Below are 17,481 nucleotides of genomic sequence, written 5' to 3' on the forward strand. Positions count from 1 at the left end.
CTATTGTTGATCCAGTCTTCTCTCCTTGCTGCTTGCTCCCAGCTCCTTGCTCTTTCACTGGCCCAGCTACACAAAGATCCTGCAAAAAGGAAAGAGAGGGAAACTACAAGAAGCATACATCCATAACTGATTCAAGGATTAGAATAAATCAAATACACAAGTACAACAATACATCATTGAAACACATGTATATAGAAGAACCTCAAATGCTTTATTAATGGAAGAAGTAAAGTTCTGAGAGTGTTACAACCATAGACGCCCAATCCAGCAACACCTCCCAGCAGCAAGAAATCTCCTCTTCACCTCCTTCAAAGCAATCACCCAATAGTTCTAAACTCAAACCAACAGCACTTCCTTGCTTTGCACAAAATTCCAGCCTCCTTAGACCTCATGAGAGAGCTCTATATATAGGATATTTGGAGAAAGGATGAGTCAGCTTGAAACTGACATGAAGCTGACTTGTGTCCTCTCTCTCTTCAGTTAAACTTCAGTTCTTGAGTCCACTTGGAGATCCTAGCTTTCACTTGGAGTTTAAGGACCTCTTACTCATTATAGGGCGAATTTGCTGATCCAAGTGTCTTTTGGAAGCTTCCTGGGCATCTGACACCTTGCAGAATGACTGTTCCACTTGGCCAATCTCGCCCAGCGCAGGTAGCCTTCAGTACTTTTGACATTCAGCGCAGGTACAGAGTGGAGCAGTTGACATTCAGCGCAGATTCTCAATGGGGCAGCTGACATGATCCTGAAATTGCCTGTTTTTAAGTGTTTTCAGGTGGAGAACTGATCTAAAGTGTTGTGGTTTGCTGACCTTGTTCCTCTAGGGGTAAGAACAACATGTTTAGGGACTTTGGATCCCTGTAATTATGGACATTTCATGCTTCATGCTGTAAGGCACAAAAATGTCTATAACACCTGGTCTTCCATAATTTCTTCCACATGATGTTCTATACCTCCTGGAGGTGAGGAGAAATTTGTTGTCTTTGGTCCACATCTGCTAACAAGGACACTCCATTCAAATATTTGAATGCAAAGTTAAGGTCAGAAAAGCATTAGATCACTCACTTGTCATGATTGGGATAGAAGAAGAAATACTTTTGAAGCTACAAGGAAACTTTGTTCGTGCACAAAACTTTTCATACAATTCTAATCCAAGAGGATCCTCAAAATTCTCAAAGTTCAAAAGTTTTAGATGCCTACAAAACCAGCACCAACTCGAAGAGCTTGTCGCGTTGATTCTAGTTGTATATTCGGTTTTGAAAATGGCCTCAGTATGAAGGAGAAAATACACTCTAAAGTTTATGTTAAACATGTAAAAAAAAAATGAGGCCTTTGCAAGCCAAGTGGCAATCTCACATCATGACACATGGCAAGTCAAAGTCAACAGTGAAAGTCAACTGGCAAGGTCAGGGCTCAAACCCTCAACCTCTGACAAAACAGTACAAAACTTTGGATTTCAGAGATCTGTGGTTTGTGCTTTTTGAATCTTTGATTCTCTGGTCAAAGATTCAAAAAGTACAAAACTTTACCAACACACCACCACAGTGTTTTGAATGACATTGGCGCAAATGTTATTTTAAAATTTATTGTATTATGTATTGCGGGGTGAGTTGGTGGAGCCCGAAATATCTCGCAGGGCCGCCAACTCAAAGGTTATATATATATATATATATATATATATATATATATATATATATATATATATATATATATATATATATATATATATATATATATATATATATATATATATATATAGATATATATACCACCATCGGAATTTGTTAACCGCAAAGCCACAGGTCAACGGTTGGAGTTATAAAATGTTATATATGGTATATATATTACCCACTAGGCCTATGTTAAACTGTTGGTTCCAACCAACACGCCACGGGACGGGTTATGGTTCCAACCATAACACTGTTGGTTGAAAACTATACCAACAATATATGTAGCCGCCAGGAAGTAGCCGCCAATCCAGTAATAAAATGCCACCGACAGATTCCAGTTAGCCGCAAGCCTAAACTGTTGGTCGATCATTAACAACAAATGCCACAGGGAAAGATACAACAAGTGCCTGTGTTTGAATATATATCCACTGACTTATGGTTTTAAACCATAATCTATGTTTATATATTGTAAAACAAATATATGGTATATATTGCAACGAATTACTATGTTTTTCATTCAAAAGTGTGGATGGTCTGCGGGTTTGACCTCAGGACCTGCCCACGGCCTTATAAAATATTTTCCACTGCACCATTGCAGAAGGAGTTGTACAATGAGTTTCAAAACCAGGTTTTATTGGTGCCTGTAAATGCCTTTTTGGGCATAACTTGGCCATCCTTGGGCCTTTTTGAGAAAGGAAAGTTGCGTTGGAGAGCAGAAGTCAAGGCCTTCATTCTGACAGTAACCATTGGTGCCTGCATGCATAGTCCAGAATGGCTAAATTTTATGTAAATAGACTTTTTTAGCATTCCTAATACAATGGATGCCCACTTGGAAGCGGACTTGGAGATGTAGTCCAGGAGGGATGAACTCCGTCATCAAATATCTTGAGTTTGCTTCTTATTTTCTCTATTGTTTATGCTTATGTTAATATTTCAAGCTTATGTTTAAAGGCACTTAAAAGATCAATTTATCTCATTCATTCACATAAAAGCAACCTTAGTTAATATTTGGTGAAATTGAGCAAATAGTCAATCCCGTGTTTTTTTATCATATTTTGGTATCAGAGCAAGGTTGATCATGTATAAGTAGGATATTTGCCAATGTGAATATTGACTAGATCTAGGTTGCAAGGTGGAGAAGGGAAACTTGAAGAGTTAAATCTAGAGATTGGAAGGAGAAAAGTCTCGCAAAAGATGGTAGGTTCATATGAATGAGAAGCTCCTGAGACAAAGAGCGAGGAGAAATTTCAGCAGGTGTTCCTTAATATTCAAAGGATGAATTCAGAACTTTATGAAGACAAGAAGACTAGAGATGCAACTTCATCTTCTAAAGGCATGAAATTGAAAAAGGGCAAGGAAAAAGCTAATGGTACTGAACCTCCTTCTCCTCCATCTTCCTCTTCCTATTCTTCCTCATCCTCTTATCATTCCAGTTCAGATTCAGACTCACAAAATAAACCAAAGAAATCTCCCTTTTTGAAGCTTGATGTTAAGTTTGAATTACCAATATATGACGGTGAAATGAATCATGAAAATTTAGATAACTAGATAAAACAACTTGAGGTGTATTGTAGAATTCAGAATATTGTTGATGAATCTGCAAAAATTCAGTTAGCTACACTTAGAATGGGGGGAACAACTTTGATTTGGTGGGAAAGTAAAAATCAATCAGATTTGAAGCATAAAGGTAAAATTATCTCTTCATGGTCTAACTTTGTTAAAGCTCTTAGAAAGAAATTCTATCCTTTAGGATATATGAAACAGATTGTAATGGATTGGTAGCATATAAGGCAAGGTAAAGGACAGAGTGTGCAAGAGTTTACACAGGAATTCAGGAAAAAGGCATTAGCACTTAATAGTCCATTAAACACATGCGATAATTTTTGAAAGCATATTGGAATTTTGCATCCTTATTTGCGACATACATTTCTTATGTTTAATCCAACTGACTTTGATGAAGTGTGTGTACAAGCCATTCATATTGAATCAGGTGGCAGACCTTTCCAGACAAACTTTTCAAAGAAACCATTCAAGCATTCAAAGAACAATGATTCCAAAGAAGGAAAAGGGAAGAGAAATTTGAAAGAGGAAAAATCAACAACAGTTAAGAAATAAGGAGAAAGGATTGCTTGTACTCATTGCCAGAGGGTTGAACATGATGACTCCAAGTGTTGGAAACTTCATCAAAAGCTTAAGCCAAGAAGTTCCTTAAGAAGAAGGGTGAGATGAAATCTAATGTTGCAGTCCAACAAAATTTGGGATCTGACCCCGGTGATGAAAAGAAGATAACCACTATGGATCTGACAGGTAATCCTTCTGAATCTAGCTCTAGTTGTACTTGTTCTACATCTTCTTCAAAATCTAATGATGTGATTGAAGAAAAGAAGAGAGTTGAATTGTTTGATATCAGGATTATCTCCAAGCACACTAAGATAGATACATTATTTGATAGTGGATCACATTCAAATCTAATACTTGAGGAACTAGTAAGGAAATTGGGATTGGAAACTAACCATCATCCAAAATTATACCCTTTAGGATGGTTGAAAGAAAACAGTCAGATGCAAGTCACAAAACAGTGTCGTTTAAGGTTTGCAATTATAGCTAATTTTGTTGATGAAGTTGATTTAGATGTGATTCCTTTGGATATATGTGGAGTTGTGTTGGGTAGTCCTTATCTTTATGATCAAGATGCCATATTTCATAGAAAGGAGGATAAGTATCATCTCTTTAAAAATGGAATTGAATACATTGTCAAGGCGCACAAAATGAAGACAATCTTGGATTTAATCAATGTAAATCAAATGAAAAGACTCATAAATTCAAGTAAAAATTATGTTCTCATGTTTGTTAAAGAACAACCTAAAGATAATTATGATGCTTTTGAAGGGTGTGATTCTAAGTTTAAGGAAAAATTGGTTGAAATAGTAGATTCATATAAAGAATTGTTTAAAGAACCAAAAAGTCTACCTCCTAAACGAGAAATACAACATGAGATTCAATTAAAATTTGATGCCCCTTTTTTGAATATTGGCATGTATCGTACGTCGATCATAGAAAATGAAGAAATTAAGAAACAAATTCAAGAATTGGTTGATAAAGGCTTCATTAAACCTAGTTCTTCTCCATGTGGATCATCGATCATATTAGTCCCTAAGAAAGATGGAACTTGGCGAGTGTGCATTGATTTTAGAGCCTTAAATAAAATCATCATTGAGAAGAGGTATCCTCTTCCGAGAGTAGATGATTTGCATGATCAATTAAAGAATGTTGTTTACTTTAAAAAACTGGATTTAAGAAGTGGTTATCATCAGATTCGTATTGCAGAGAATGATATATGGAAAACTGTAGGAATATACAGGGTATGTTCCTTAGATAGAACACCAAGGGACAATGCTCACAAATAGATCACAGATCAATACACCAGTACTCTTGACATGGTTAAAACCCTGAAAGAGGGAAACAGTCCATGGCCTGAGCCAACACGACCACTTCAAACAATTTATTAATGTAAAAGAAAGAAAATTCACATAAGCTTCTCTCATGAATGGTCACCTTATAAATGACCCTCCATGCTCTTTAACTAGAGATCATGGCCCAATCAGGTGTTAATCCATGGATCAAGTGTCAGTAATACCGAGGAGAGAATGAACCGTTTGATCACTTCATGTCTAGAACATATCGTGACCGTCAGATTGTAAGTTACAAAAGTATAAAGTAAAGAAACACACTTTACCTAACTCTACACTAGACCAAGTTATACTTAATTATTTCCTATGTGTCAAAATATCCTAACATCCCACCTTAATAACAAATTGGGATAGGATTGAAGGATGTACAAATAAGACACAATAGGAGAAGGAAGGAAGCATTAGAGCCTATCTCCCCTTAGTGACAACTTCCTAAACTCCAACCATAAATTGAAGTTTAGTAAACTTCGCCTCTGTGAGAGCCTTTGTAAAGATGTATACAACTTGATCATCAGTTGAACAATATTTCACTTCAAGAACATGGTCATGAATGATATTTTTGATGAAGTGCATGTGTAGTTCAATGTGTTTTCTACGTTGATGTTGGACTAGATCTTTTCATAGTTGAATGGAACTTTGATTATCACACCAAAGTGTAGTCGGATGTTGCTGCTAAAAGCCAAACTCTGACAGGATCTAACTAAGCCACAGGGCTTCCTTACTAGCTTCTATGACGCCATGATACTCTACTTCTACTAAAATGACACTTTGTTTCTTGCAAGCCCATGTAATAGGTCCAGAACTAAGAGTGAAGACATAACCTGCAGTAGACTTCCAATGATCAGGGTCACCAACCCAATCAGAATTAGTGAAACCAATCAATAGAGGAGATGCTTCTGCACTGTAATGAATCCCAAACTGAACTGTACCTCGAACATAATGAAGTATTCTTTTAGCTGATTTCAAATGACTTTCATGTGGGTTTTGCATAAACCAATAAATAAGGCCAAAAACAAAGGAAAGGTCAGGACGGTATGGGTCAGATACAAAAGTTTTCCTACAAGCTGACGGTATAAGGTAGCATCCACTTCAGGGGAAGTACAAGTGACTAAATTGTTGGCTCTAGACTGAAAGGGAGGAGGGGTTGGATTACAATCTTCCATGTGAAAGTGGCATATAATATCACAAGCATACTTAGACTGGGAAATGGAAATACCTTCTTTGGATTACAAGACTTGAAGACTAAGACAATAATGCAAGTGTCCTAATTCCATCATTTCAAACTTATTTTTATGATTGGAATTCACATGGTTTATAGGGTTTGGATCACTACCAGTAAGGATAAGATCATCAACAAAAAGAATAAGAATGATAAGATACTTACCCAATTTCTTGGTGTACACAGTATTGTCAGAATGACGCCTAGAAAATCCAGTATCTAAAAGAAAGCTATCCATTTTGGCATACCAAGCCTGAGGGATTTGCTTGATACCATAAAGGGATTTCTTAAGCCAACATACAAGGCTGGAGTTTATTTGTATAAAGACAGGAGGTTGTTCCATATAGATTTCTTCATGTAAGTCCCCATGCAAGAAGGTAGATTTAACATCCATCTGATGGACTTCCCATTTGAAAGAGGCAGAAAGGGAAAGAACAAGGTGGATAGAGTACATTTTGGCAACAGGGTAAGTTCCCTCAATAGAACACCGAGGGACACCGCTCACAAATAGATCATAGATCAATACACTAGTATTCTTGACGTGGTTAAAATCCTCAAAGAGGGAAACAATCCACAACCTAAACCAACGCGGCCACTTCAAGAAATTTATTAATGTAAAAGAAAGAAAATTTGCATAAGATTCTCTCATGAATGGTCACCTTACAAATGACCCTCCATGCTTTTTAAATAGAGATCATGGACCAATCGGGTGTTAAGCCACGGATCAAGTGTCGGTAATATCGAGGAGATAATGAACCATCAGATCACTTCATGTCTAGAACATATCATGACCGACGGATTGTAAGTTACAAAAGTATAAAGTAAAGAAACACACTTTACCTAACTCTACACTAGACCAAGTTATACTTAACTATTTCTTATGTGTCAGAATATCCTAACAAAAACTACATTTAAGACTAGACAGGGGCTTTATTAATGGTTGGTTATGTCGTTTGGTTTATGCAACACTCCAGCAAAATTTATGAAAGTGATGAATGATGTGTTTCATCCTTTTCTTGATAAGTTTGTCATAGTCTATCTAGATGATATTCTTATTTTCAGTTCAAGTTTGGAAGAACATGGAAAGCATGTTAAACATGTTTTTGATGTTTTGAAAAGAGAGAAACCGTATCTCAAATTTTCTAAGTGTGAATTTGGGAAAACTTCCTTTGTTTATCTTTGCTACATAGTTGGAGGAGATCATCTAAAAATAGATCCAACTAAAATTGATGTAATCATTAAGTGGCCAAGATCTCAAAATGTGACAAAAGTTAGAAGTTTCTTGGATGCAGTTCAGTATTGGAGGAAATGTACTTTTGATTTCTCTCTTATTTCATCACCACTTCATGCTTTAATAAGTTCTAAGGTATCCTTCTCGTGGGGAGGAAAACAACAAAAATCATTTGATACTCTAAAGCAAAAAAATGTGACAACTCCAATCTTAGCATTACTATACCTTCAACGGCCATTTGAAATATAAACTGATGCTAGTGGGTATGGAATGGGTGCACTGTTATTGAAAAAAGGGAAGCCTTTTTTGTTTTCATTCAGAAACATTTTCTAAAGTAGTTTCTAACTATCCAACATATGATAAAGAATTATATGTGTTAGTGGAAGGTGCTAAAAAATGGAAACATTATTTAATGGGAAAAGAAACAATGATTCATAAAAATCATCACCCACTTCAATACCTTCAATCTCAAACTAAGTTGCAACAGTCTCGACATTATAGATGCATGGGGTTTTGCAACAATTCCACTTAGTAAGTAAATATGAGAAAGGTACCACCAATAAAGTAGTTGATATGTTATCAATACCTTCTTTGAATGATTTAGTTATTCTTCAAAATAGTTCTTTAGCACATGAAAGTTACATTGAATAGATATTGATTTCAAAGATGTTTATGAATCACTAACTCATGTTGCTCAAGTGGAAGAAGTGAGTTATCATGTTCATAACAAGTTATTGTACCATCTTGGCAAGCTATGCATACCACAGGGAGAAAGAGTGTTTGTGATAAGGGAATCACATTCTTCTCATATTTGAGGGCATTTTGGTGTAAGACAAACAATGGCACAGTCATAAAGGTATTGCTATTGGCCTCAAATGAATGAAACATTGCTAAGTACATCAAAGGTTGTGTCTTGTGTTCAACAAGCAAACCAAACAACAGAAAGTTAGGTTTTTATATGCCACTTCTAGTTCCTTCTAGACCATGGGACAATATATCTATGGATTTTGTAGGAGGACTTCCTATGTCTAGAAAAGGGCATGATTCTTTGTATGTTGTGGTTGATAGATTTAGGAAAATGTGTATTCTTGTTCCATGTAGAAAGAAAGTTACTACTGAACAGACTACATAGTTATTCTTTCAAATTGTATGGGTTCATTTTGGGTTGCCTACTTCTATCATTTTAGATTGGGACCCTCATTTCATGGGAGAGTTTTGGTCCACTTTGTGGGGACTCATGGACACTAAGTTGAAAAATAGCACATCTTTTAATCCACAAATCGACGGTTAAACAGAGGTGGTGAACAGAAACGTGGTACATCTTCTCAGAGGCTATTGTAGCAAGCATCCTAAGTTGTGGGATGAATCCTTACATTATGTCCAGCATGCTTACAACCAAGCCTTACATTCTTCTACAGGTAGATATCCTTTTGAGACATGTTTTAGGTACCTACCAAAATCACCAATGGACTTCATGTTTCGTGAATAAGATAAGGAGGATGGATATGGGGATGTCAACAAAGAAATCAAGTTCAAAGAATCAAAATTATTCATGAAGTAGCGCATGATCAATTGGATAAAAGTGAGGCCAAGTACAAAATGCGCCATGACAAGCATCGGGTGGATCATCACTTCGAGGTTGGTGATTAAGTATGGATACACATCAAAAAATAAAGGATGAAATATGAAATTAAAAAATTGAAACCTATTAGGTATGGCCCATTTAAGATTGTTGAAAAGATTGTGCACAATCCATTCTAGTTAAATTTACCTCCATACATGCACATGTATTCCGTTGTAAATGTTGAAAATTTGAAGTTGTATGAACCTCCAATGATCATGGATCCAGAGGAAAATGTTCAAATTCCAAATGTAGATGATTTTGCACCTGAATGTAGGACTGCGTTATAGGAAGATACCATCTTAGACATGAAGGTATGCACTTCTAAGTGTGGAGATGTTGAGTATCTTCGAGTGAGGCTGAAAAGCATGAATCCAAGCAAGGCAAGGTGGATGGAGATCAAAAGGGTGAGAGAGTTTTACCCTCACCTCATGTTTGCTTAAAACCAAAATTTAGGTGGTCCAAAAGGTTCTAGTGGAGAGGAATGATCTAGGAGTATCCTCAAAATTCTCAAAGTTAAAAATTCTCAGATTCCCACAAAACTAGCACCAAGTTGAAGAGCTCGTTGTGTTGATTCCAGTGGTATATTTGGTTTTGAAAATGGCCTCCATATGAAGGATAAAACACACTATGAAGTTTATGTCAAACAGATAAAAAAAATGAGACCTTTGTAGGCCATGTGGAAATATCACATCATGACATGTGGCAATTTAAATTAAACTATGTAGGTCAACTGGCAGGGTCGGGGCTCGAACCCTCAACCTCTGAACTTTACCAACACACTACCATAGTTTTTTGAATTACATTGGCGTAAATGTTATTTTAATGTTTATTGTATTATGTATTGGTGGGTTAGTTTGTGGAGCCCAACATATATAGCAAGCCTGCCAACTTAAAAGATATATATATTGGCAATACCAAAGTTGGAGCGGAGTTGTTGAACTATATAATAATTGTATATATATATATTAATACCACTGTCATAGTTCGTTAACTGCCAAGCCAAGGGTCGATGGTTGGAGTTATAACAATGTTATATATGGTATATATTACCCGTTGGGCCTATGCTAAACTGTTGGTTCAAACCAAAACACCACAGGGCGGGTTATGGTTCCAACAATAACATCGTCAGTTGAAAACTATACCAACGATATATGTAGCCACCGGGAAAGTAACCGTTACTCTAGTAATAAAATGCCATAGTCAGATTCCAATTAGCTGCAAACCTAAACTGTCATTCAACCATTAACAACAAATTCCATAGGGAACAATACAACAAGAACTAGTGTTTGAATATATATCCACTCACCTATGGTTTTAAACCATAGTCTATGTTAATATATTGTAAAACAAATATATGATATATATTCCAACGAATTACTATGTTTTCCATTAAAAATCTCAGTAGGTCCATAGGTTTGACCCTGGGACTTTCCCGTGGCCTTATAAGTTATTTTACATTACACCAGTGCGGAAGGAGTTGTACAATGAGTTTTAGGACATGGTTTTATTAGTGCCTGTAAATGCCTTTTTAGGCATAACTTGGTCATACTTGGGCCTTTTTTAGAATAGAAAGTTACATTGGAGAGAAGAGGTTGAGGCCATCATTATAATAGTATCCATTGGTGCTTGCATGCACAGTCCAAAATGGCTAAATTTTATGTAAAGAAACTTTTTGAGCATTCCTAATTCAGCAGACGCCCACTTGGAAGCAGACTCGGAGATGTAGTCCAAGAGGGACGAACTCTGCCATCAAATATCTTGAGTTCGATTCTTATTTTCTCTGTTGTTTATGCTTATGTTCAGATTTCAAGTTTATGTTATAAGAAGGAGGCTTGGGGTTCATTTAGAAACAAACTAAGAGAAAAAATTGATCTGGAGTTCGATCTCTAGGGCTAGGAAGCTAATAATTCGAACTGAGTGATCAATTGCAGCAGAGGGGCAGGGATAGTTTGGGAGTACTGACAAAGAGGTGGAGAGAAGCTACTGAAGGCATCACATCAGCTAAGAGGATTAATGTTGGGCTAATCTAGGCCCACGTAGGCCTGACGCTGGGCTAATCGGGACCCATGCAGGCCTGACATGGAGCTAGAAGGGCCAGCGCAGTAGAAGAATTTTCCCTACACCCAGAAAGTTTGAACTGCTGGAATGGCCGTGAAGGTTGACGTAGTAGGCATAAGAGACAATGTAGGTCCTACACAGGGCCAACACAAAATTAGTCGAGGTTAGCCAGTTTTGTTGCCGGATCAGCTAGGTAAAGTGAGGTAAAACTCACTAAGTTTTTCCGCCATTGTATTTTCTCTGTCACTAGATTGCAAGGAGGGAATCCAAAATTTATATTCAAAATTACTGCTTAATAATAGAAAACCCTCAGAGTTTTTGCATTGGCATTTGGCAGTAATTTAAATCCCCTTGAAGGGATTGCGCAATCCTTGTCGGGAAGAAGATATTCCGAGGAAATCTCTCTCTGAGAGAGTCAACATAGAGGTACGATTTCTAGTTCATGAGTTTGTAGAGGTAGAGGGAGTGACACAGAGCCTCATCACAATGCTTGAAGGGCGTAGTTTCTGCCAGGGCAGAAATCCATCGGAAAAGAGAAAAGACACATAGAAGGGGAATTTTCTCCTCTGAGAATTTTTTGCCAAAATGTTTGAATTTCTCTCTGGCAGTTAAGCAGTGACTAGAGGAGTCAATTCGACAGATTGGGTGTGATGGCATCACACGGGCTCAGAGATCAGGATATCTTGGAAGGAGCTTCCAACTATGTCATATGGAATACCATAATCTTAGTTGTTCTAGAGGAGTATGATCTCGAAGACTATGTCAAGAGTGTTGTGGTTGTTCCCACTGACAATGATGATGCAGGAGCATTCAACCCAAGAGAAAATCAGTGTAATTAAGTAGATTTAGGAGGGGAACCAGAATTAGTTCAACAAAACTTTCTGGGATAAATATAAGCCTACGGGCAGAGCTCAAGGAGAAGCCACTGATATTGAAAACCAATCCTGTGCGAGACAGAGAAGTCTCAAATGTAATCATTTGTTTATACATATATATACAGAGATTTATTCCTGACTGTGTTAGTGTGTGTGAAATGAGTATTTCATGAATGAATTACTTGTGAATTCATAGGTTCTATAATAGGGTTGCAGGCAGAATTCTGAAGGACGTGCAGAGGAGCAGAATGATTCAGAGGAATCATGAAGGTATGTTTGAATCAAATTGAAGAAATAGAGTAAGCTCTGGAAAGAAGTTGCGAAGCAAGAATTCGCAAAGGAGTTCAGCTCAGAGGAAGTTGAGTAGTGGAAAGCAGAAGGCAGAGTTCTGAAGAACTACGCAGAGGAGAGGAACGATTTGAAGGATCACAAGGGATCGTTGAATCCATTAGAGGGATCAAAGCCAAAGCTCAAGAGGAATTGCGCAATAAAACAAAAAGAAGGCTGAAACCTTGAAGAAACCCGGGAACCATCACAACCACTGAAAACAGCGTAAAATCTAAGTAAACAAGTCAAAGGAAGAAGTGAAGTATGGTTTCTCAGCAGCCACTGGATCTTTAAGATCAATGACCAAGATTAAGTCGCATCCGCGAAACACTACCACATCGCATTGCTTCAGTGGAGAGGAACCAGACTTGTTGAACTACCGAATTCCGATATGGCGATATAACCGGACCCAAAGTTTTATAACGACGGATTTAAAATCTTATTGGGTCCAAGAGTAGGATCGCATCGAAGCTTTTATGTGTTATAGCATTGGCCCTTAAATACTTCGACGTGTGATATTGCGATGAAGCGATGCACCGATAGCTGATAATCGACGACCGGATATCGTAGGGTCAAAGAATGGATATTGGCACAACGGAAAGGTGATGGAATAAGAGGCGGACCCGACAATAATTGTAGGTGTGGGCTTATGATCTTTGAAGTCTGACTTTGTGTTCCAGTGGAGTTTTCCTTTGTTTTGCGTATGTTTCCTTTGTAAATGGGATAGTAAAGAATTAAGCGCTGATAGTGTATTTCAAGAAGTGATATAATGGCATATCGGGGAAGCGGAAGGAGTGTATATTAATGTGACCAGCGGAGGAGCCGATGCTCGATTGCGATAAAGGTAACCTCGAGAAGTGTGTAGAGACCATACCAAGGCAAAAAGGTATGTTTGCAGGGTTTTCCTTTGTAAATGGGTTTTTCGTTTATAAATGGTTTGTAAAGGAAAAGAGTGCCAATAGAAGCTTTATGTGATAAATATATAATAACCAAGGTTTTGAGAAGGGAAAGGTTATATATATGTGGGTAAAGGGATAATGAAGGTTATGAGGAGGTGAAAAGTCCCGATAGGAGATTTAAGCGGGGTGATTAATTTCTGATATAAGGAAAAGGTGGGTTAATGTTTAGACTTTGTTAAGTCTATGAATCATTCCACATGTTACTAAAAGAGGGCCTTAACCATTAGGTATTTAAATGAATATTTGACTCCTTGGAGAGTTAAATACCTCGGACTAATGTGTTTATGCATTTATATGCATACTGTGGGTGTAAGTGGGGTAACCCTACCATCATTTGGTATCTGAGCAGATATGTAATTGAAACAATCGGTGTTAAAATAGAACAGAGAAATTCTATGTGAAAGAATTGAGAACAGAGTATGTGTTAAGATGTTTATGCAGGCAAGGAGGGATCAGATTTTAATCTGACAGGAAGAAGGCACACAGAGGTGATGTGTAGCAAAACTTGCAAATGCAAGAAACAGAGGACAATCCATTAAAGGTATAGGTGGAATGGTGGAACAAGATCATGCTGAGATCTTGAAGGTGAGGTGATATGCTATGTTTTGATTTGAGAATGTATGTTTATACATTGATATGCAGGTGACAACATAAGAAGGTCTGAAGGTTGCAACAATCTAGAGCAAGGAGTGCTCAATGGGTTCCAGAGGAAAGAACCAGAGTGATGCTAAAAGACTGAGCTCAAAGGAGAGAAGCTTAGTGAGGCATATGTAGCAAGAAGGAGACTTGTTACTGTAGAAGTATTGTTGCAGCTCACAGAGGTAATTCCATAGAGGATGTGGGTAGAATTGCTAAAGGAATTAAGGAAGATGGTAAGACTTTATAAGTGAAGGAAGAAGTGGTCATAACCAAGTATTTCATGCTGATTGAAATACAAGAGGACAATTGTGTTATTGAGAAATGCAGATGAGTTGAAGCCTAGAAGGAGCAGAGAGAAGTGCTCAAAGGAGGTTCCAGAGATAGAGAACCAAGGGCTTGCCAAAATACCAAGTACAGAGGAAAGCTTGGTGAGGTAAGTTGCAACAAGGAGAACTTGTTGTTGCAAAGGCTTTAATGCAGCTCATAGTAAGTGAGTGTGGAGCTCATGAAGAGAGAAAAGAAGAAGATGGCTACTGATAGTCATAGTAGATGTTTTGAGGAAGACCACAGCAGAAGAAAGATGAAGAAAGAGGATGCCCAAGAAAACGGCATGAGGATGAGTCAAGAGGAAATTGACAAAGAGATTGTCGAGTTAAAAGAACAACTCGATGCATTAAGGAGGATACTAGAGGAAAGCCAGAGACTAGGTTGGGTCTTGAGGAAGAAGCCAGTGAGGTGGCATGAGATGCAAAGAAGGCTACAACAAAAGCAAGTAAGGTGGCTGATGGAAAAACTCAAAGAAGCTAAGTTGGAAATGGAAGAGTCCATTTGTGAACCAGAACAAGGAGAAATTCTGGGAGAAAGTGAAGATGAAGACTTGAAGACTGAAACTTCAAGTGAGGCCAAAGCATCACATGGTTTTAAATCTGACAATTTGTGTATGTTTGCGGGTGAACATGTAAAGAAGGATAATTTGCTGATATTGTCATAAAGGAGGAAAAAGACAAGCAGAATCTAAATTTTGTTCTAGAAGAAGATGAGATAGATAGGTCCCATATACAGTTGGGGAAGGATATCAAGCAACCAAGTTAAGGGCTTGAGGAGATTGAAGAGGAGACCATCAAAGAATTTCTTAGTCAAAAGGAGGACTTGGAACAGCAAGGAGATATGATGGCTGAACCATCAAGTAGGACCATAGAGTCTTATGTTTTTAAGATTGATCGTTTGTCTATGGATGCAAAACAAATGAAGGAGAATATTAATACATATGGTGAGACAAGGATAACTCTTGGAGAAGATAAACAACAAGAGACTGAAGGAAAACTTGAAGAAGAAACTATGTTAGTTGAAAACATAGTAAAGGAAGTAGCCATGGAAGCTATTGAGACAGTAAGAAGAAAAGACAGACATCTACTGAAAGATGTTAAGGAAGAAGAAGTCTATGCAAAAGACTTAGCAAAGGGAGAAACATAGTAGCAAACTGAATTATTGCCAAAGGAAGATAAGGCACAGAAGCCTTATGTTTTTTATTTTAACAAGTGTTTTGTGAGTGCAGGTTTTGTTGCAGATGCTGAAGGAAATTTGGCACAGATGAGCAGCCAAATAAAGATGAAAGAAGAAGATTCTATGGAAGAATTTAATCCATGGAACAGGGATCAATTGCTAGAAAGAATGCTGGAAAATCATGATTTAGTACAGACAAAAATAATCATGAAAGAGGGTAAGGATGATAGGGAGGCAGTAAGCATAAAAGCAAGAGGAAAAGAAGAAGAAAACGTAAACCAACAACTACAAAGTAAAAGTAACCAACTGCAATTTGAAGAGTTGGTGGACAGTAGTAACAACCTGAAGCAAAGAGGAAGAGGGAGAAGTAAGAAGCAGAACATGGACCAATCCAAGGATGTACTGGAGACAGAGATTAAAGAGATGTGGAAGCTGATGATGAAGCAATCCAAATGGAGGAAAATGGTAGCAGCAGGAAGCATGATCAATCAGAGTTTGAACCTGATTGACAAGGAGAAGAAGATGGAGCAAAAGACAGCTAAAGTACAACAACAACAAAGCTACAAGGCATTTGGGAAATTACAAGACAAAGTATTGGATCCAAGAAGACAAAGACCAAAATACACATGATCAGGAGATCATGAATAATTTCTACTTTGGGAGTCTGATGCAGGAGCATTCAACCTAAGAGAAAATCATTCTAATTAAGTAGATTTAAGAGGGGAACCAGAATTAGTTCAATAGAACTTTCTAGGATAAATGTAAGCCTACGGGCAGAGCTCAAAGAGAAGCCACTGATATTGAAAACTGGGCTTGTGCGAGACAAAGAAGTCTCAAATGTAATCATTTTTTTATAGATATATATACATAGATTTATTCCTAGCTGTGTGAGTGTGTGTGAAATGAGTATTTTATGAATGAATTATTTGTGAATTCGTAGGTTCTGTAACAACGTTGCAGGCGGAATTCTAAAGGACGTGTAGAGGAGAAGAATGATTCAGAGGAATCATGAAGGTATCTTTGAATCCAATTGAAGAAATAGAGTAAGCTCTGGAAAGAAGTTGTGAAGCGAGAATTTGCAAAGGAGTTTAGCTTAGAGGAAGTTGAGAAGTGGAAAGCAAAATGCAGAGTTCTGAAGAACTACACGGAGGAGAGGAATGATTCGAAGGATCATAAGGGATCATTGAATCCATTAGAGGGATCAAAGCCAAAGCTCAGAATGTATCACACAATAAATCAGCAAGAAGGCCGAAAGCTTGAAGAAACCCAGGAACCATCGCAACCACTAAAAATAGCGTAAAATCGAAGTAAACAAGTCAAAGGAAGAAGTGAAATATGGTTGCTCGGTAGCCATTGGATCTTTAAGATCAATGGCCAAGATTAAGTCACATCGGTGAAAAACTACCGCATTGCATCACTTCAGTGGAGAGGAACCGAACTTGTTGAACTGTCGAATTCCAATATGATGATATAAATGGACCCGAAGTTTTATAACAGCGGATTTCAAATCTTATCAGGTCTGAGAGTAGGATCGCATCGAAGCTTTTATGTGTTATAGCATCGGCCCTTAAATACTCTGACTTGCAATATTGCGATGAAGCGATGCGCCGATAACCGATAATCGGCGATTGGAGATCGGAGGCATTGGAGAATGGAGATCGACGCAGCGGAAAGGTGATGGACTAAGAGGCAGACCCAACGATAATTATAGGTGTGGGCTTATGATATTTGAAGTCTGGCTTTGTGTTCCGACAGGGTTTTCCTTTTTTTTGCGTATGTTTCCTTTGTAAAGGGGATAGTAAAGAATTAAGCGCCGATAGTGTATTCCAGGAAGTGATATAATCACATATCGGGGAAGCGGAAGGAGTGTATATTAATGTGACTCGCAGAGGAGACGATGCCCGATTGT

Source organism: Pinus tabuliformis, chromosome 7 (assembly GCF_031772625.1).
Source record: "Pinus tabuliformis cultivar Carrire ecotype Pingquan chromosome 7, CPIR1, whole genome shotgun sequence".
Taxonomy (NCBI): Eukaryota; Viridiplantae; Streptophyta; class Pinopsida; order Pinales; family Pinaceae; genus Pinus; species Pinus tabuliformis.